This window comes from Trachemys scripta, chromosome 4 (assembly GCF_013100865.1).
Source record: "Trachemys scripta elegans isolate TJP31775 chromosome 4, CAS_Tse_1.0, whole genome shotgun sequence".
Lineage (NCBI taxonomy): Eukaryota > Metazoa > Chordata > Testudines > Emydidae > Trachemys > Trachemys scripta.
This window is the reverse complement of record NC_048301.1, coordinates 12905162-12926154: the sequence shown is the minus strand read 5'-3', so window position 1 is coordinate 12926154 and position 20993 is coordinate 12905162. Positions and strand designations below refer to the sequence as shown.

General features: G+C 46.7%; 1 protein-coding gene across 3 annotated transcripts in view; it reads right to left on the bottom strand.

Annotated features, from left to right (window-relative positions):
- Positions 1-19921, bottom strand: part of DAAM1 (dishevelled associated activator of morphogenesis 1) — a 180639-nt gene extending 160718 nt beyond the window's left edge. The window contains exon 1 of one of the 3 annotated variants that reach the window (XM_034767842.1): positions 19780-19921. The gene's annotated coding sequence lies outside the window, so the exon portion shown is untranslated. The remainder of the gene's footprint in view (positions 1-19779) is intronic. The other 2 variants (XM_034767844.1, XM_034767843.1) reach the window with 2 other exon arrangements.
- Between the last annotated feature and the right edge of the window lie 1072 nt (positions 19922-20993).

Genomic DNA, 20993 nt, shown 5'->3' with positions numbered 1-20993 from the left:
GTACTATGCACTGAAATGTAGGGCCCGGACCGGACCGGCACCGCGCCCCCGGCTCCCCGCCCGGCCCTGCACCATGCCCCCGGCCCCGCGACCCCGGCCCGGCCCCGGCCAAAGAGGCCCCGGCCGAGCCCTCCCGATTTTCCCGGACATGCCCGGCTTGTGGGGATTTCCCCCCGGACGGGGATTTGAGTCCCCAAAAGCCGGACATGTCTGGGAAAATCCGGACGTACGGTAACCCTACCTTTGCGTACCCCCAAGGGTACATCAACTCATCTAGATATTTGCCTAGTTTTACAACAGGCTACATAAAAAGCACTAGCAAAGTCAGTACAAACTACAATTTCACACAATGACTTGTTTATACTGCTCTATGTACTATGCACTGAAATGTAAGTACAATACTTATATTCCAAATGATTTATTTGATAATTATATTGTAAAAATGAGAAAATGAGCAGTTTTTCAGCCATAGTGTGCTGTGACACTTGTATTTTTATGCCTGATTTTGTAAGTGAATAGGTTTTAAGTGAGGTGAAACTTGGGGTACGCACAACAAATCAGACTCCTGACATGTGTACAGTAGTCTGGGAAGGTTGAGAGCCACTGCTCTAGTCTGAGCATCTGTTATTGCCCTTGCATCCCAATGTGATCTGTATTAGTACATTATCAGACATCAGTTTCCCTCATACACCCAGAGCTAAAACTCCTCATTGTTATAGATTGACCCGTCTGCTTCTGTCAGAGTAAACCTTCCGGCCTAGACTGACTGCATTCTGAACCTGGGTTAGTACAAGCCAGAAAAAAAACAGCTCTTAGCAATCAGATGCTTTTCCGACATGGGGCGCTCTCCCTCCACAGTCAGTGTGAAATTAGCCAACTGCAGTTTGGACTGGCAATAGTTTGAGTCCAAGTAGCCCCAGCCTGGCAGGCTTTATTTATTTATTTATTTATTTGTGGTGCTGGCGGTGATAAGTAAACAGAATTTGAAGGGATTTGCAGCCACCACACTAAAGTCATTTTAATCCGTGCTGCCCCCGGGAATTCGTCTCCCATTGCCCAAGTCTCTCACGTTTGCCCTCCACAATCTAGCGGCATGTGGGGGATGAGGAGGAGGAGAGTTCTGCTCCTGGGCAGCTTTAAAGGGAAAATATTTGTATAGAGCGAAGGACTGTTCAACACTGGCTAGGCAGCGGGATAGGCATGAAGGCTCTTTGTTGCCTTATATACGCTGTTCTAGAAGGGCTCCCACCTAGAGGCTAAGGCCCCCTACTTAGCAAAGACCGGGATTTGCCCAGAGGGTTCTGCAGTGGCTCAGGGAATAAATAAATGAACCCTTCCCTCTACTTCAGATGTTCGCAAACTGGTCCACGTACCACCAGTGGTCCGCGGATAGCTCCCTCTAAGGTGCGCGCCTGCACACAAGAGAATGAAGGGCCACCCACCTAATTAGTGGAGCCGCACAGGCGTAGCTCCACTAATTAGCTGCCTGGCCCCTAGAGAAGACACACATGTAAGGTGAGGTGGCAGCCATGGGAGGAACAGGAGGTAGGCGGAAGGGGGCAGTGGGGTAAGAAGAGGGGGTGGGGGGAATTTGGGACATGCCAGGCTGCGGGCAGCCAGAGAAAGAGGCAACTTTCCCCAGCGCCAGGGCTGCAGCTTCTGGGGAGAGATCCCCCCCCTCCTTCCCAGCCTCAGCTCGGGGGCTGCTGCAGCAGGGGAGAGAGGGCACATCCATTGCATTAGAAAGGTAAGACTACTGATATTAAAATATGAGTTGTGTGCTTTTATTTGTAGAACAAAAAAAAGTTATTTATTATTAAGTTTTTTTAAAATATAGCGCTTTTATCCAAAGCACTTTACAATAGTTAGCTCACGGTACAAACAACATTTGGAAAGATCATTAAGTGGTCCGTCGAGACCCTCAGCAATTTTCAAGTGGTCCGTGGAAAGAAAAAAAAAAAAAAGAAAAAAAGTTTGAGAACCGCTACTCTACTTCACTAGACCCAGGGAGCAGAACTTCCTTTTCTGGGCTGTCTGCATCCGTCCGCATCGCATGCCCTGCAGTAGAGCCAGCACTGTTCCACCACTTTTGGGGCCGTACACCCTCTCCTTCCCCGACAAAGAGAAAGGCCAGGATATTCCTCCCCCACTGGGCTGTGGACATCTGCACTGGGTGCACTGCATGCTTCCTCTGTTCAGACTGTCAATGACACCTGATTCCTTCCTTGTGGTTTGTTTGGGCTCAGGTAACTCAGACACAGCAAACGCTTGGGGTATTATTAGATTCTTTTGCTGAGTAAAGAGTGTCTCCGCCGGCTGTGACAGCCATGTCATATCACCTCACGGCTCTTGCTCAGATCCACAATAACAGGAAGGAGTCTGGGAAAGGACGCAAGCTCCTGCCCCCTGGATAAATATAAGCACTGGTGTGGCCTGCTACAGAGCATTTTTACCTCTTACTAGTGTTAAACATCCTGTTTTTTCAGTCATGGACTTCACAAGACAAAGTTGCTAACAGAGCCATGAGTAGCATGGGTTGACTTACCCATACAGCCACTCAAATTACTGAAAGGCTGTGGGTACGTCTTCACTATCCGCCGTATCGGCGGGTAGCAATCGATTTATCCGTGATCTATATATCGTGTCTCATTAAGATATATAGATCCCCGAACGCGCTCACCGTCGACTCCGGAACTCCACCAGAGCGAGCGGCGGTAGCGCAGTCGACGGGGGAGCCACGGCCGTCGATCCTGCGCCGTATGGACCCCAGGTAATTCGATCTAAGATACTTCGATAGCGTAGCTGAAGTTGCATATCTTAGATCGATCCCCTCCCCTAGTGTAGACCAGACCTGTTCGGCCATCTGCCAACCATTCTGAAACATTACAAGATCTCAGTAAAGACAGTCACTCACTTTGCATTCATTAGCAGAATGCATTTAAGAAATAAATGTGTGTTATAGAAACGGGCTGACAACACTTCAGATTCATTCTCATTTTTCCCCTTAGATGTACAACTCAAGTATGACATTGCACAGAACAAGTATGGATTGAAGTGAACGGGACTACACACATGCTTAAAGTTTGGCACATACTTAAGTGCTTCGCTGAACTGGGGCCTGAAAGCAGCCCTAATTAGCTAGAATCTAATCTTGAAATCCATGTCTTCATACCTCCTACCTGGCTTTTATATTTTTAAAAAGGCCAAATATTTCCACAAGTAATTTAAGAGCAGAAATTCCAGACTTCAAGAAGCAGGTTGATGGAGAAGTGACCCATGCAGAATCAAGAGACATAGCAATGTTAGATTGGCTCGTAAGTCTACTTTATCTGATCTAATATAAACCAATGCGACAGTGGTTCTTTCCTCTGTGTTTTACAATAAAGGTGCACTACTACCGTATGACCTAGTGGCCAATGAAATAAGTGATATCTGAAACCTAGCATTTGACCCGCCATCTACAAAACATGTCAACACTTGAGACATGATCCTTCTATGAGTGTCACAGTGAAGTGTTGGCATCATACGTGTCCAGTCCACGATGGACTGAACCACATCCCATTATAGATAAGCACCATAAATGATACCCCAAATGCAACAGTGATCAGATTAATGGCAGTGATCAGATGATCAGTTCTTTTGCTCATTTTAAATAGAGGGAATTACAGTTTGTTTTATATCCCTCCTTCTCTTATTACCTGGGTAGGTAGAGAAGAAAAAGACATAGGGCATTAATGCAATAGATAAGGTGATTGTGTTTCATGCGGTTCTCTATACCATCAGTCTCTTACTTTAAATTTTGTAAAATAAATGTTTTCAACCTTAAAAAAAAACAAGATGGGGCACTTGTTTTCCAGTTTGCCTGGATTAAAAACCATACAACTTTGCAATTCTACATCATGACCTAGAAATATTTAAGGGAAAATATATAGCAGTACCTTCAGAGAACAGTATAAAAATGCATCTTCATTTTTTTAATTTTAAAAGTGATCACAGAACTAGTTTCTCTTGTGGATGGAATAAACATTTAGGGTACTCTTAGCAAATGCTCACATCTAGACAGTTTGTGTTTGGATTTCTTTCCAATCAAGGCTGTGACACACAATGCAAGGCTTGCTGCACTATTACACACAATAATCAGTACTACACAGGCAAAGCATGCTATCAAGGCTGATATAAAAAGCTGAGTCACTTTAACCAAGCACTTTTTAGACAAAGATTTTCAATGATCCAGGGTTCTGCCCAACTTGAAGTACCTCAATGGGACCTGATTTTCTAGCACTTTCGGGGGGGGGGGGGAGAAGAGAGCCCCCTTTAAAAAAAGGTACCTCAAGTTTGGCAACCAAAAAAAAAAAAAATCACAAGTTAGTTTTGAAAGTCTTGGCCTTCCTGTTTGGCATTATAGAATTACACAGTCATGCACCAGATAGCATAGAATATCAGGGCTGGATGGGACCTCAGGATGTCATCTAGTCCAACTCGCTGCTCAAAGTGGGACCAATCCCCAGGCAGATTTTTACCCTAGTTCCCTAAATGGCCCACTCAAGGATTGAACTCACAACCCTGGGTTTAAGCAGGCCAATGTTCAAACCACTGAGTTATCCCTCCCCTCTCAAGTGGAGGGCTGCATTAATATCCTGATCCAAAGTCCACCAAAATCAGTTGGGAGACTTTCATTTTGTACAACAGGCTTTTGGTAAGACCCTACATCTGCTGTGCTATACTTGGGTTTCGCACATAAGTAACCAGAGATTTTAATCCTAGGAAATCGAGCTGCAAAAACAACCAAAGAGACAAGTTTATGCACCTATAGAACACAACCAGAACTAAATGCTTCTATATTTATCCAGCATACAGTCTACACCATCAGCTATTTTAATCCCTCTAACTATTAGTGGATAGTGACACTGCAGTTGGATAAAGACATTTGACAAAAATCTTATTTAGAGATCAGGACAAACTTAATTGGTTTTTAGCCAGACCTGCACAAAGATGGGCTATTCCACAAATACAGTTGTTAATCTGCCCATTATACTCTGTAAGCTCCAACTGAAGAAGAAAGAGATGCTAGAAGGAATGTAATATTTCAGGAGCACATTTTTCTGTGTGTCCTTAAAACAAGTAACAGCTACTATATAGTGAATTAGGAACAAGAAGACTGTGTTTTAAAAAGCAGATTCGCTAGAAAAGAAAACCGTTCGGTCTCTCTTCTGCTTCACGTTTGAAATACACTGTACCTAATGAACGCTACACCTAATAAAGAGCTATTTCAGTTTCTTTAAACAATAGCTAATGAGAATTCTTTCAAGTTACATTTTAATAAGACAGCTAGCTACCCATCCTTTCCACTGCAAATTGACATTTCCTCAACTAGATGCACATTTTCCTTGGTACTGTCAAACAAACGAGACTCAAGAAATATGGATCCACTTCCCCGTGTGGAAGCAGAACTCTGTTATTCTCCGACACCAGCCTGTGCGCCTTTAGAGCAGGTCCTATGTGACTTGTTCAAAGCCAATGGGTAACGAACCCCATTGACTTTGATAGGCTTTGGATCAGGCCCTTAAGTGATGCATGCCTCAGCTCCCTCTGCACTCACTCTCTCTACCGCATTGGGGTGCTGGCTAAGTTCATCAGTAACCGTAAGGTGATGAGATGCTATCATGTTTGATGGGAGTGAGTATAAATGCAGAGATAGATAGAACACGCTGCTTCTATGCAAATATGCCACATAAAACCCCAGCCTCCTGAAATCTCTCTCTCCTGGGAGGCAAATACTCCTAGTTTTATATAATTCAGAAAGTCTTGTTTCTGTTATAAACATTTCTTAAACACACACAGTGGGAGGTTTACTACCAGTTCCCCCAGCGCCCGTGCCCACGCCCACTCAAATTGCTGTACAATAATTTATATAAGAACATAAAAGCCATTCTCATAACTGCCTATTAGAAATTATACAATTGCTAAATGACAGGGCTACAAAAGCAGCGAAGATGCAAATATGCTGAAATGGGTGTTTGGTGAGGATTATGACTTCTTTTCCCCTGTGAAATAGCCTAGAATCACTGGGTACATCTACACCACTACCACCACCACCATGAGGCACCAAGTCTCCAAACCCAAGTCAGTTGACTTGGACTCGCAGGTTAAAAGTTGCAGTGTAGACGTTCGAGCTCAGTGACCCACCCCTTTGCAGGGTTCCCAGGGCTCAACATGAAGCTAGCAGTGCCAGGTATAGCACATGGGGCTGTCGAAAATTTTCTGTTGAAAATGTTTGATAGAAAATTGGATTTCAACCGAGTTACGCTCTTCACAGCCAACAAGTTAGTGTGTGTTTTCTGCCAAAATTTTTTGATTTTTTGTCAAAAAGCCAAACACATGAAAATTGAAATATGTCTGAATCAGACATGCCATCATGGTGCTGCAGGGGAGTTGTAGTTTGGTTGTCTCGTATCCCCATTCTCCTCTTTTAGTTGGACTCCCCAGCTGGATTGCAACCACCATTACACACCACTTCCCCTCACCAACAGGGCAGACGATGGACAACATAGTCCAACCAGGGAGTTGGCCCATACAGAACGGGGGCATAAGACAACTGAACCACAACTCCCATAAGGCACTGCAACAGCACTTCCAAATCAAACTGTTGTGGTTTTCAGTTGAAATATTTCAGTTTTTCACTGGGGGGAGGGGAGAGGTGTCAACATTTTCTGTAGGGAAAGAAAATCACCACCATTTTCCAAACCAGCTCTCTGTAGAACACTTCACAAGCACTGGGGTAACATATGCACCAACCTTGGCACATCACTTAACAGAAGAAATATATTAGCTTCCAGTTAATGTAATATTAGAGAAAGAATAACAGTACACTGATTTATTAAAGTCTCTAGTCATATGGAAGAGCCCTATAGAATTTAATAATGATTTAACTTTGTAGGATTCTATGGAAACCCACAAACTAGAGTTTAGAAAATGATCTCTTTTCTATGGGATTTTTCAGTCACCTTATGAAATTGTATAGCCGGGATACAATTCCTATACATTTATTAGAGAAGAGGTTTTTTTCCCAAAAGCCATAAGCCATCTCAAACTATAGAAAGGTTACCATTTTCTACAGGATTCTCATAAGGGCATAATGTGTTATCTGAGAAGACATCCCATTTCCTGCACTGAAATTATATGCTTTATTAATTCAAAGATTATCTCATTTGATTTTCAGTATATTGCGTGTCTCATGTAATTTTAAACAATTACATGCAGTTTTGCTTCATTCATGGGTTAAGAAATGTTTATGTGCCTCAAATGGAAGAATAGCATTTACGACAAAAGTAAGTTCCAGAAAACGATGAATATTAAAAAAAATTGGTTTCCATCTATGGATCAGAGAGTAAATTGACTGCACAGATTACAGTATTTAATGTGCTATAAAAATGTTTCTTTTTTTTTGTCCTATGCAATTAGTTGAGTTTTTGGTGGTTTCATAGCCACAGTTATTTCACATGCAATTTGCCAGGCAGACAATCTTCACAGAAAATAATTGGGAGTTCAAAAATGGAACAATATGCCCGGAAGAGCCTTCAACCTCCTACAAAATGTCTTGATGTATTTCAGAACAAGGAAGGAGGTATGTGGACTGACTCCTGCATTCGAGAACATGTTTGGTTTTAAAATCAAACACTTGCACACATTGGTGTCTAGCACGCAAATTAGTTACGCAAGAGGTTTTACCAGGATACTCATTTGAAATACCATCTCTTGTAAACAAGGTCGTTCTGGAGGCAACAGGGATTAGTATAGTTCAAACAGTCCCTCTTCCATGGGCACTGGACTGAGTAAAGTGTCTGCATTCACAAACAGAGTTTCCATCAAGGTGGACCTGAAAAGGGTACACAAATGTTCACGGACACATTTGCCCCTCACACAAGTCTCCTGATCTGGGATGAATGCAGAGAACACTGTGCTGACCAAAGAGCAAAAGCAGCAAACACGAAGGAATGTTAAAATGAGGGGTCCCTGGCGGTCATGGAATAGAAGTCTTTAAATTAACAGATTTACAGCCACTTACATACACACAAGCATCCTTGAGGGAAGCAGCTACACATCCCTTACTTATAGCAGACACGTTTCATAGGGTCACACAAGAGTTTACAGCTCCTTTAAGTCCCACCCATTTACTGGGAGGTGGGGAGGGGCAAACAAGACATGCTCGTTCAGACAGCCTTCCAGACAGGCAAATGGATTACGCCACGACCCCTGAGACCAGCACTAAATCCTTTTAGGTTCTTATATGTTTGCAAGGAAAAGACACTAGGTAACAGCTAGAGAACAGCAGCAAGTTAGATGGCATAGAGACCGTGATGGAAGGTAGCATCACCCAAATGTGTTTGGACCAGAAAGGATCAACATTACAAGCAGCCATCCATTCAAAATGCAGGACTACCTCTGCAACTGTGCCATAGCAAAGCTACACGCGGGTGGGGGCAAGCAGCTCCAAATTGCCTTTCCACCTGCCTTCCCAATTCCGGGACTGGCTGGGAGCCAAACTGGCCTCTAGCAGCCTAAAGGCTGCTCTAATCTATGCTGATTTGTAACGGACAACCTGAATGCCATTACATCAGATCATCACACACAGAATGCTCTGGGCTGTTGCCATCAGCCACCCCTTCCCCCGACATGCCCCTGAGGGTTTGGCCCAGAGTTGGCTAAGCAATTTATATTTCCCCATAGTAATTTTTTTCCTGACTTTCTCATGCATTCCATTTCCATGGCAATTCATGCTTCCATGTCCGGGATAGTCCTCATCTTCCCACTGTGGGTTGCTTAAGCATGGACCAATGCAGGAGCCCAGAGAATTCTACAGATAATATCGAAGCAGCTCTGTGCTTTATCGCCTTTAGCACGCTGCCCAAACATTGCATTATAATAAAGGCTGGCTGCTGATGCATGATGGGAAACTTAGACGCCATCCAACAGCGTAAGCAGTTCAAATGCCCTATTTTCACCTGCTTTCCTCCCGCTGTGGCGTATTCCCCACCTCAAGCCATAGTCTCTGCTTTACGATTTTCCAATCAATTGCTACGGAGATGATTATGTTGTCACTAACCAATGTAAATGGCAAGTGAAAAATAAGCAGCAGAAGGAAATGAACTCAGAAGAGCCTGTTTATGGCAGGCAACATTTGCATGAAGAGCAGGAAGAGATACAAAATAACCAGCTGAGTATAGCAGAGAGGCAGGCTATGGGTATGTCTACACTGCAGTTAGACACCCAGGGCTGGACCCTGCCAGCTGACTTGGGCTCTTGGAGCTCAGGCTAACAGCCTGTTTAATTGTGGTATAGATGCTTGGGCTTGATCCTGGGCTCTAGGGCCCCATGAGGTGGGAGGGTCCCAGAGCTCAGGCTGCAGCCCGAGCCTGAACATCCACACCACAATTAAATAGCCCCTTAGCCTGACCCCTGAAAGCCCAAGTCAGCTGGCACGGGCCAGCTGAGTATCTAACTGCAGTGTAGACATACCCAATGATGTTTTTGTGGTATTCTCTAATAAGCATCAGCAACTCCTTATGTAAAATACTGATATGTCTTAGGAAGTTCTGCTGAGTTTAAGAGGATGCTGGGTAATAAGATTTTGTCCTGTCCATTCAATCTTGGCAGACAGCTCAGTGGAAACCCTAGACACCTCCTTTTTTGGGAAATATGCGCCAGATCCAGGGGAGGGCAGCACAGCTAATCTGCACAGAGTAGAACACAGGGATGTGGTGACAAGGTCAATCAAAGCTCTCCTCTGTACCCCAGTGATTTGGGGGCAGGGCAGGACATTGTCTCCTAGACACAATTCTAAAGGGACAAAACCTCAGCTGAAAGTCAGCATGACACCAGGTCCTAGTCATGTCTTTTTCACTACTACCTCTGCAGCAGGGAAAGAGTCCCTATACCAGAGGGTTCCAGTAGAGTTTAGAAGAGGTGGCCCCATTTCTCCTGCTCACCTCAAGTGTCTCTCTTCATGGGCAGTATTTAGCCAGTCTTGGTATTTCAGTGGGCACAGATGCCGAGAGACAGCCTTATTTTTCATTGGAGCATATCACACTATGATCAGCGAAACACATCGGGCTCCATCTTCTTCCCATTTACGCTGGTGGACGTATGGTCATTGACTTCAATGGGTGCTAGAGGTTAGACCTCACAGAACATACTTCATTGTAAAGAGAGACACTTGTCTGTGATATCAATTAACTTCACCTGATTAGCCCCAAACTTCCTGTGTGAGACAAGGAACTTCTTGAGCCAATAAGCTTGAATGGAAGCTCACTAACCAGCACAAGCATGGAAGATGTGATTTAGTTAACCAAGTAGCTAGATGTGCATAGTTAAGTATTGCCGTCTACATTCCTTTTGATAAGCAAGACGTGAAGCCACTTGCCTGACAAGGCAAATTGCTCTTAAATAATTTGTAAGGCCCCGTTCATGCACTGGAGCTCAGTTTCCCCTGGAGTGGGATTCTCCCATTAGGATGCCTTCCAAGAGCTCTCAGTGGAGTAGGTGTGCTGAGAAATACTTGAAGGAAGATGTCAATTCTTCCAAAAAGGCCATGCAGAAGGGCCTGTAACGAATGCCTTTAGCCACACTAGAACAGCACCCATATCCAGCAAGAGATAATGGCTGCTGGGGCTTGTAAAGACATTGAAAAAAAAAATAATCAGAAAGGGTTCAGAAAAGAGCTACAAAAATGAACTGAGGTCTGGGAAACCTGCCTTATAGTGAGCCTTGAGCTGTTCAATGTCTTTAGCTTATCAAGAAGGTTAAGAGGTGACTTGACCACCACAAGTGGGGAGATTTCCAACAACGGAGGACTCCTTAATTTAGCATACAAAGGCATAAAAAGACCCAGCAGCTAGCAACCAAAGGAAGATAAATTTGAACTAGAGATTAAAAATTTGCCCCTTAAGCCATTGGGTAACTAATCAATGGAACAGCTTACCAAGGGATGTAGTGGGTTTGCCATCACTTGAAGTCTTTATATCAAGACTGGATGTCTTTCTGAATAGAGCACTCTAGCTACACCACAAGATATTGGCTTGATGCAGGGATTACTGGGTGAAATGGATTGGCCTGTTTGACAGGAGGCAGGGCTAATTGATCATAAATGATTCCTTCTGGTCTTAAAGTCTCTGAATGTTTCAATACCCTAAAATCTTCCACTGCTTGGTGTTTAAAATAGACTCTCGCATTTCCAAGCGCCATCCTTCTGTTCAAGATACCAGACACCTGGTTACTAAGCATTAACTGCCTTGGAGTGTAAACACTGCTTCTAGAGCAGCATTTCTTGCATGCAGCCCCCAGGGGCTTTTCTTGTGGCCACAGCCTTCAGGGCAGTGATTTGGGGGGCAAAGCAGCGGCAGTTTTCCAGGGAAGCTGGTGAACAGTTTTGAATGCCAGTGTACACAAACCCAGAGTATGAAATGCCTATTAGGGAAATCGACACGCTGCTGTGTTACTCTCGCTATTCTCTTTCAGATGAGAAAAATGGGCTCCACGCCCCCAGGTGCAAGGGTCGCGCTGGAGAGTCCACGCTGGAGAATCCAAGAGGAAGTGCTGCACTTGGAGTGGGCAAGGCAAAGACACTGGAATGCTGCATCCATTCAGTGCATCTCCTCCCTCCCTCCTGCTCAAACGCAGCTTCTGCAAAGTGACCTATCAATCCCTGACTGCACTTTAAAGCCCAGTATTGCCAACCCCAAGCATTCCAATAATCATGAGATTGTCTTAAAAGCCATGAGATTTTAACACAAACAGTAATACATCTGGGTTCTTTTCATTTACTTTCAGGTTGTGGAATGCTTACAGGGCATTACATTCTTTATTGAGGTTTTTCTCTGTAACCATAAGGGCTAGAAGCTTCTTATTTATATTTATTTATTTATTTTTATTTATTATTATTATTAAAGGAAAGCTGAAATTCTCACAGTCACAGGACTCCAGGCCCTGGAGTTTAAAAAAAGTAATTACTGGACTACAATAAAATCATGAGAGTTGGCATCTCAACTGGCTGAATCCCTACAGGAGGGTAACAGGGCAAATGTAGTGGTCATCTACTGTCCACCCAACTCCTTCCCATCAGCCTTCCTGCCTGATTTAGACCCCTGACGCTCTCCCTTTCTTTCCTCAGAATCTCCCACAGTCCTCAGTGACTTCAGTTTTCATGTCGATGACCCATCTGATCCTTAACTGCACATCCCCTCGTTCTTCACCTCTTCGTTTGACTCTCCCACTCACCAACAGGACTGTTCACTGAACTTGGTCACCCCCATGCACAGCTCTCACTTGCTGCATTTCCCTTCCCTGAGCATCACCGGTCCCTCTTTCTGCATCATCCGTCACCCCCACATCACACCCCTCTGTCCCTTGGCCATTCTGGGACTTCCAGTCCACCACACTGAGGACTTCTCGTCTGCTCTCTGCCCTCTCCTCCCTTTCTTCTACCAATCTGGTTGTCGATTCTGTCCATGCTTCACTCCTCCTCCATCCTTGATTCTTTTGCCCCTCTCTTCCATGACAAGATCCACTCTGCCAACCTTCATTTGCCCTCAACACCCACCTCCTCCACTCTGGTCCATGCTCTGCAGAGCATCTCTGGCAGAAATCTTGTGACCAGGCTAACTTCCTAAATGGCACATTTGTTCTCTCCTCCCTCAGTGCAGTCATCTCCCTCACTACACCGCTCTGCCGCTCCAGTTTAACTGAATCCCAGACACCTCTTCACCGCAGCAACTCAGTCTTCAAACGCCCCCTGCACCCAACCTCCTCCACTCTCTCTGCAAAGGTTCTCCATTTCTTCCAAGTGAAAACTGACAGGACACAACCTAACCTTCCCCCTCCCCTCACCTTGCCTTCCATTCCCTCCTCCCCTATCACAAATACAGGGGTTCTCTCAGTCACATCAAACACAAGCTGCTAGTCTTCACTTTCAAAGCCCTTCCCTCACATTGACTATCAAGGATGTCGACTCCTGCCTCGGATTGTCTCATGATGCCAGTCACCATCGCCTGCTGTGTGACATTTTCAAACAAGCACCTTTCTGCCACGCTGCCCCTCATGCTTGGGCAGAGCTCCCCATAAACACCCCGAAAACTACCTCCTCCTCTCTTCTTTGCTGTGATGCCTACCAAAAAAAAAAAAAAGAACTTGACAACTGTTAGGCAGTTATCTTTGCACCACCAGCCTATCATGCTCACCAATACTGTCTCGTTTCCTTGCACTCTCCTATCAGTCTGTCTGCATCCATCTGCTTTCTCTTGTTTTATACTTCAATACTAAGCGCTTCAGGGTGGAGAACTGTCTTTTTGTTCTCTTTATACAGTGCCTTGCAGAAGGGGGTTCTAGGCTATGACTGGGGCTCTTAGATATTTGTATGGTAATACAAATAACACCTGTCCGTAGCTAAAGGTGAGCAACCTCCCTCCCTCTTCGCCCCCCTTTCCTTATTAGCAAAGAGTATGTTGTGCAAATTGCAACCTCACATACCAAGGAAGGGCAGGAGAGCAAATCAAGCCCAACGGTTTTGTAATCTGCTCCGTAGGACTTCTTGCATTAAATGGAATGTTAGAGATAGAGCAATTGGAGGAGGAACTAATGCAATTGTTTAGTCAAGCTAATACTCACCTACTTAACTGATTTACAAACACTTACTAATTAATCCTCACATCCCCCCCACGTGGCAGGCAAGTACTATAATCTAAATTATACAGATAAGGAAACTAAAGCAACAAGTTTAAGTGACTTGTCCAAAGCCGTGGACAGAATCAGTATCAGAACTGGAAACTTTGAGCATTCCTAGCTTCACCTCCAATCCCAGGATTAAATCATGCCTCTTTCTATAACCCATCGTTTATTTGTTACGAAGTGCAACCACACACACGTTACCTTTAAAAACATTCAGTAAGGACATGAACTGAATTTTAAAGCATGAAACTAACAGCAGCTGGAAACGGATCCATTAGAGCTTTTTAGCTCAACAATAAAATGCAGATTTTTTTTAAAAAAGATACACCTCTACCTCGATATAGCACGGTCCTGACGAGTCAAAAAAAAAAAATCTCACCGCGTTATATCGGGGTAAGGAGAGGAACCACTCCCAGCCCCAGCTCACCTCCGCCTCCTCCCTGGGCGCACCGCTTCTCCCTCCCTTCCAGGCTTGCCCATCCCCCAGAGCGCTGCTTGACCACATTATATCCAAATTCACGTTATATTGGACCGCATTATATCAGGGTAGAGGTGTATTAGTTTTTTTTTTTAAATCTGGAGTACATTTTTAAACAGCATACTTAATAGCTCTGGTTAAGTCATATTCAATTACAACAGAGGAAGCACACCCTGCTTAACATGGCACTAAGAGTTGATTCATGGCAGTTGCAACTTTTGGAAAAGTTCAATTATTTAATTATGACAGTCAAGCCAGGAACCCAAGTGTCCAACAAAATCCTTGTTTGTGAAAGAAGCCTGGAGAAATCTTGTCAAGCAGGCTTCAGAAATCGCCCAAGATGACAGCTGGGAGCCTTGACTTTATCTGCTGGTAGCACATGAAAGAATTAAACCCATGAATACTTGAAGCATTGCTGGAAAGGACATTCTGACACTGCGAGTCAACCCAGAACTCTCTTGAAAGATACAAACATTGACAATTTATGTTTAAAACACTTAAGAGAAATAGGAATGACCTATGCTAACAATTTAAGTGTATATTTGAATACGGGGGTGGAAGAACCACACTTTATGAAGGGAGCCTTAACATGGGGGGGAGGGATAGCTCAGTGGTTTGAGCATTGGCCTGCTAAACCCAGGGTTGTGAGTTCAATCCTTGAGGGGGCCACTTAGGGATCTGGGGCAAAAATCAGTACTTGGTCCTGCTAGTGAAGGCAGGGGGCTGGACTCGATGACCCTTCGGGGTCCCTTCCAGTTCTATGAGATAGGTATATCTCCATAATTTAATTTATAATGGGCTTAGTAAATTTATAGATGTTATAATAAGCATGTTCAACATCTCAGCTTGTGTTAGACATGATTATATGCACATCAACAGAAAGGGTTATAAACAACCTATTGAATGCTAACCATTTATTAAAAACAGCTCTGAATCATTAACCCTTTATAACTGGAACCTCAGCAAAAATCTACAATATTAATCTGGGTCAGCCCCCACAAAAAATAGGTAATAATGTGGAGGCTTTATTCAATTCCAAGGCTTCCAACTTTGGGGTAAAAGTGTTTCTACTAAAAAGCCCAACAAGAGTTGCAGATTTGTCAGGGAATATAAGATAAGTTTAACTACACACATTCTGCTCCTTTTCTCCCCAAAAAAACCCCTAAACTTTTGCTTGTGACACTCCATAGCCCCCCTTCCCCTGCCAGGTTCCCGCTGGTTTTTTCAACAGCTGATAGACAGAGCATGTAAAGGGCAAGCAAGTCGCGGAAGTCATGGCACTTGGAGGAACCTACACTGCAGGGGTTATGCTCCTGACCAGCAGGTAAACAAGACTTGCAAGAAGCCCCGAATACTGAATATCTTTGCACCTCCTGAGTGTTTTCAGTAGGAGGGACTTCTCAGTTGGGAGGTGAATAGAAACAATGACAGCTCAGAAGGGAAACAAGCAAAGAGATAAACATAACCCAGTCAGACTTGCTGTCTCGCCCACGCCCCCTTCCCATCTTCTGAATCTAAGGGAAGGGCTGTCTAGAGTGCCACAGAAGTGTTAGCAGGGAGTGAACTGAAAGAGGGCATCTTCCCGCTACATTCCCTCACTGGAAGCAAGGGGAAAAAGGAGCCTCAGATCACGACTGGTTTTATTCAGTTTTAAGCATTAAGGAACAAATTCTACACTACCTTACACTCTACCCATCCTGTTTACTTCACTGGGCCAGCACAAGATCTAAATCAGATACTAGAAGTGGATGTACGCCTGGTTCGCTCATGGAAACTGAAGGACTTCCTATAGCAACACCAGAGGAAGGGGCTGACTCCATCCACAAATAAACCCAGGACAAGCAGGGCACAGAACCATGAAGCACTGAGTCCCTTCGGCTGCCACTGAAGTCGCACCTTGGAAGACCACGGCTATAGTTACAAAATGAACTGAAAAGCTTGACGTTCCTTTTGCTGGTTTGTTCCAATATAAGGCAATTGCAAACAGAACATATTCAGTGTAGACACAATACTTGCATGTTTTGTACTATACTTGGGGTTTTCCTATTCTTCTGTGATTGATTAATCAAGAGAGTAATATGGGATGTGCATGTTTGGCTTAAAAGTAAATACCATACATAGTTCAATCTGCCAGTTTGAGGGGCAAATTTGATCTGACTCAGGTAACAGATTCTGACACTGTGGGACTAATTTAATCATCATGAAACTGACAAATTCAGTGCTTGCAGGAAGATGGTTCACTGATCCCCTTTGCAGAAACTCACTGCTATGAAGAAATGTAGTTTGTAAATTTCACTTGCAGAAAGTGAAAGGAGACATTTATGGTTCACAAAGAATTGGAACAATCAGTATCAAGAGATTTAGCATGCAATATCAAAATCAACCTCTAGGGGACAAACTGGCAGAACAGGACAGCTGTGGCATCTGGGTGGATCATGACTGGTTTGAGATTCAAGTTAGAAAATGAAACAACTATAATTTTGCCCTCTTCTGACTATCATCATCTGGGTCACTGCCCCAACAGCTACACCTCTTCTTTCTCCTCTCTGTCTGGTATCTAGCCACACAAGAGAGAGTGGGACTTGTTGGAACCAATGGATCTTCTGTCTTTAACGTCCTCCAGAGATCTTTTGGCATTTTACTTTACTAGGCGATATTCTCAAGGCTCAAACTGAGGAGGTATGTGAGTGGGAGAGAGATTTCCTTTGGTACATTGAGTTGTTTAATATAATATTAGAGGGGAAGCGAGGAACAGAAGTTACATTTCTTAACTTTTTTGTTATTTACACCCCAGCACCCTCTCAACATTCCCTGTCACATAAGCTGTAATGTCCAACACTGTATGAGCAGCATTTTCAGAAGTGGCTACTACTTTTAGGCATTCATCTGTGGACACTAAGGATGAAATCTTGACTTCATTGGGGCTAATAAGCATTTTGCCATTGACTTCCATGGGATCAGGATTTTTCAGAGGTGTTGGAGGTCCAGGCACTCAGCACCTCTAAAAAACAGAACATTAAAAAAAAAAAGCCAACAAAGATCAGGTCCTTGATGTTTAATTAGTCACTGAAAAATGGGAGCATCCAAAATGAACAGACACTGTTGAAAACTGGCGTTTGAGTGACTACCTCAGATCACAGAGCAAATCTGCGGCAGATCCCAGATCACCAGTCTTATGCATGGACCCCACACCCATTTCTCCCTCTAACACTGGCGTTTCATAACTTCGTTTCTGAGCCTCTTGGGGTGGGACCCTCTTTTGTTCTGTTTGTACAGCACCTACCACAATGGGATCCTGGTCTATGACAATACAATATCCTCGTTGTGGCAATATAAACAGCAACAACAGTTAGTATGCACAGCAATTCCCTCCACCACACACTACTGTAATGCTGAGTTAGACTGTAAAGTCCTCAGAGGAGGGGACCTTATCTTTTTCGTTCTGCAAAGTGACAGGAAGTCTTCCTCATACTCCATAAATGCTGACACTTACTCTGTTAGCAACAGTATGTATCTCAGACTGTCCCAACCCCCAGTCAGACAACTGGAGATTTAGGAAAAGTGTATTTGAAACGCAAGTTTTAGACCTTGTGTCTGTAAAAATCATGTTTAAAAGCCTACAACTCACACTCCTCTTGCCGCAAGTCATCAGTAAGTGGTTGTGTCAGCAGGAGGATAAACAGAAACACCCTGTGGGGTATCGTGCATGTTCCCTACATGTCTGTTCAGATGCCATTAGAGAAACAGGTAGGCACAGCATCCTCACTCCCCCAAAGGAGCGAGAGCAACCAAGGGGGAGCAGTAAGTAGAGGGAGGAAGAGAAAAAGCTAGGCCAGTGGTTTCCAACCCACTGACAGAGGACACTATGTACTTCCCCCAACCCATCTCAACTCATGACTTGTCCACGTGCAGCAACCACGCTCAGTTTCCCTCTCCCATCCTCCCCTCTCCCGGCTGTTCATTTTTATTCTCTCATTCAGTGGCTTTCCCTCTCCAGTCAGCAGAAGGTTGCCAGCTAGAGGCAAGGGGTTCATTGGTGGCTCCACGGGGACCAGAACACAGATGCCCAAACAAACCAAGGCAAGGAGCTTGAGCCAGTGAGTCACTGCTTGAGCCTGCAGCCATGTCAATACCTTCCTTTGGCCAGTTTCATGGGGATACAGTGGGAGCAGAAGGCGGCTGGCTTCCAAGGCTGCTTTACACACAAGCCACAGTCTGTACAATGGGGAGGCAGATCCAGGGCTCTGCGGTTTACTCCAGCCCCACTGTTCTTCCTCCAGTATTCTGGGGAGTCAACCCCCAGGGTAGGAAACACACCCCTAGTTAATGGGCATAGCACTGGGCACACCCACTAGCCACACCCTCCCCAGCTATCAGCAAGAGAACCCCCCGCCCCACCTAAAAGACAGAGCAGAGGAAATACTAGAGGCTCCAGTGGCAGGAGTAACCATAGCAACCAGATTCATAATACCCCCCATCTCCCCTGCTGGTGCAGACACACTCTCCTGCAGCCCAGCTCACTCCGGATTTGGCGACAACTAGTCAGGATGCGGAGCAGCCAGAAACCCAGGTGCTTCTCCGCTCCTCCCTGCCCGGGGTTTCAGCGCCCCCGGCTCACTGCTGATCTCCCGCCCCGGCGGGGCTCCAAAGCGAGCCCCCAGGAGCTCGATCCCACGGGAGCCCGGCGCCCTCGCCCTCCGCCCGGGGAGCGGAAACCCAGCCGCAGTTTCAGTGTCACCCACTGGGGAAACCTGATTCGCCTCTTTTCCGCCCAGCCAGGCAGCGGCTTCCCCGGGGCTGCCGCCGGCACTTGGCTGCAGAAGCGAGACGCGGCCAAGCCCCAGCCCTGCCTTGGGCTCGCCCAGCTCGGCAGGGTGGGGGCAGCGGGCTGGACAGGGCATTGCGGGGGGTGGGATCCTAGCGAGAGGCAGCCGCCCCCCGACCCCCTCCATGCGGGTGTCACCCCCCTACGGGGGTCCGAGGCGCCCCGGTGCCACACCCCCTCGGAGCTCGGCCGCCCGAGCCTGGCAGCTCCGCTTCAGGCGCCCCTAACGCCCAGGTACAGCTCGCCGCGGCACTGCACCTTGACCGGCCGGCCGCGGGCCATTGCTCCGGGGGCAGCGCCCAAGCCGGAGCCGAGGGGAACGTCCCTCGCATCTGCCCTCTTTGTTAGCCGGCCCCCGGCGGAGATGCAGCTGCCGCCCGGAGGAGGCGGGGGGTTGATTGGCCCCAGCTGCTCGCCCAGCCCGGCAGGAGGGTCGCTCCCGCAGCTCCCCCGTCCCCTGCTTCCCGGGAGCCGGGGGTTTAAAGCTCGCCCCGTTGGCGAGGGGCATCCCTGCAAAACCCGCCTGCGATCAGCCATTTTCCGCGCCGGCCGGCAGCCACCCGCGGACGAGGACCAGGAGCTGTCCTCTCGCGGTCCCACCCACCCACCCACAACCTGAGCGGCCGGTTCAACACTGACCGACTCCCCCGGGCTGGGAGCGAGAGCCCGGCTCAGCGCAGCCCCCCACGCCCGGGGCTCGCCCAGCCCGCCCCGGCGCTTCCCCGGCGGGAGAGCGAGAGTCGCCGCCCGCACTTACCTGCAGACCCCGGGCATCCTTAGCGGCCAGCTCCGGAGCCCTGCCTACCCGAGCAGCCGCTCCACCAGTTCGCGTCCCCGCCGCCCGTGCGCTCGCCAGCCTGCAGGTGACATCATCCCCGCTCGGCCTGATAGGATACAAGGGGGCCGGGACTGCGCATGCGCTGGCCTCGATGGGTGGGGGGGGCCCGCGCCTGCTGGGGGGGGTGGTGCGGCGTCGCCTTGCCGTGCCCACGGCCGCGCTCCAGCAGGGACTACACTTCCCAAGCCCCCTCTGCCCCCAGCCCCAGCTGGAATGCTTCCCCAGTGGGCACGCTGCAGCAGAGGGGAGCGTGCCTGGCAGGGAGAATGGGGCTGGCTGGTGCAGCGGGACTGCCCTTTGTCATTCAGCACCCCCCTTCCCCCTCCTTAGGAACCTCAGTTTTGGTTGGACTGTTCCTGGAGGCCTCATCACATGACACAATCTTTAAAGATGAATTGTTAATTCCTGGAGCCTCCCAGACACGCCTAAAGAGATGGCAACCCTCTCACCCGCTCCCACCTGGCCCAAACCTACCCGAGGAAGAGTTTGCTGTGCACACTGGGACCTTGCCCTAACAGGGTCACTCACCCTGGCCCCAATTCCCCCTTCCAATGCACCAGGCGCGGCCTAGCTCTGCCTTCTTGGTGCGCAACAAGCGCCCCTGATTTTATTTTCCTCCCAACTACTTCTCCGTTCCTTCCACTACCCAGTTGACATTGACAGCACGCCGCTTCCCTTTGGCAGGGGTTGGGGAGGGCTACCCTGAAACCGCGTGCTATTTAGAGCAAAGATTTGTACGGAAAAGTACCCTGTTCGGGGCTTGGCAAACAATTGAGCTCGGGAAGGACAGATCAAAACGCAGTGCACACAGTTCACTAGGCTAATCAGCCACAATAACGGAGTCATTCACTAGAAATAACGCGGTGAAATCCACAGCAGTTTCTCATGCCAGAAAGACAGAGACAGAGCTGTCAGCTGCTGTTGTAATAACTGCCTCCCTAATAACAGACAGCAATTCTTTGTTCGGTGCTCCTGCAGCCGGGTTCCTCTTTCTCTAACTGCTGGAAACGCCAAAGAAATTAGCATCCCTTTTAACTTGCATAATCCAGAAGGCTAAAGATTCCCCCCAAAAAAATCTTGCATCGCCCCACCCAAAAACACAGGCACACAAATAATATTAGACCTCTTTAATC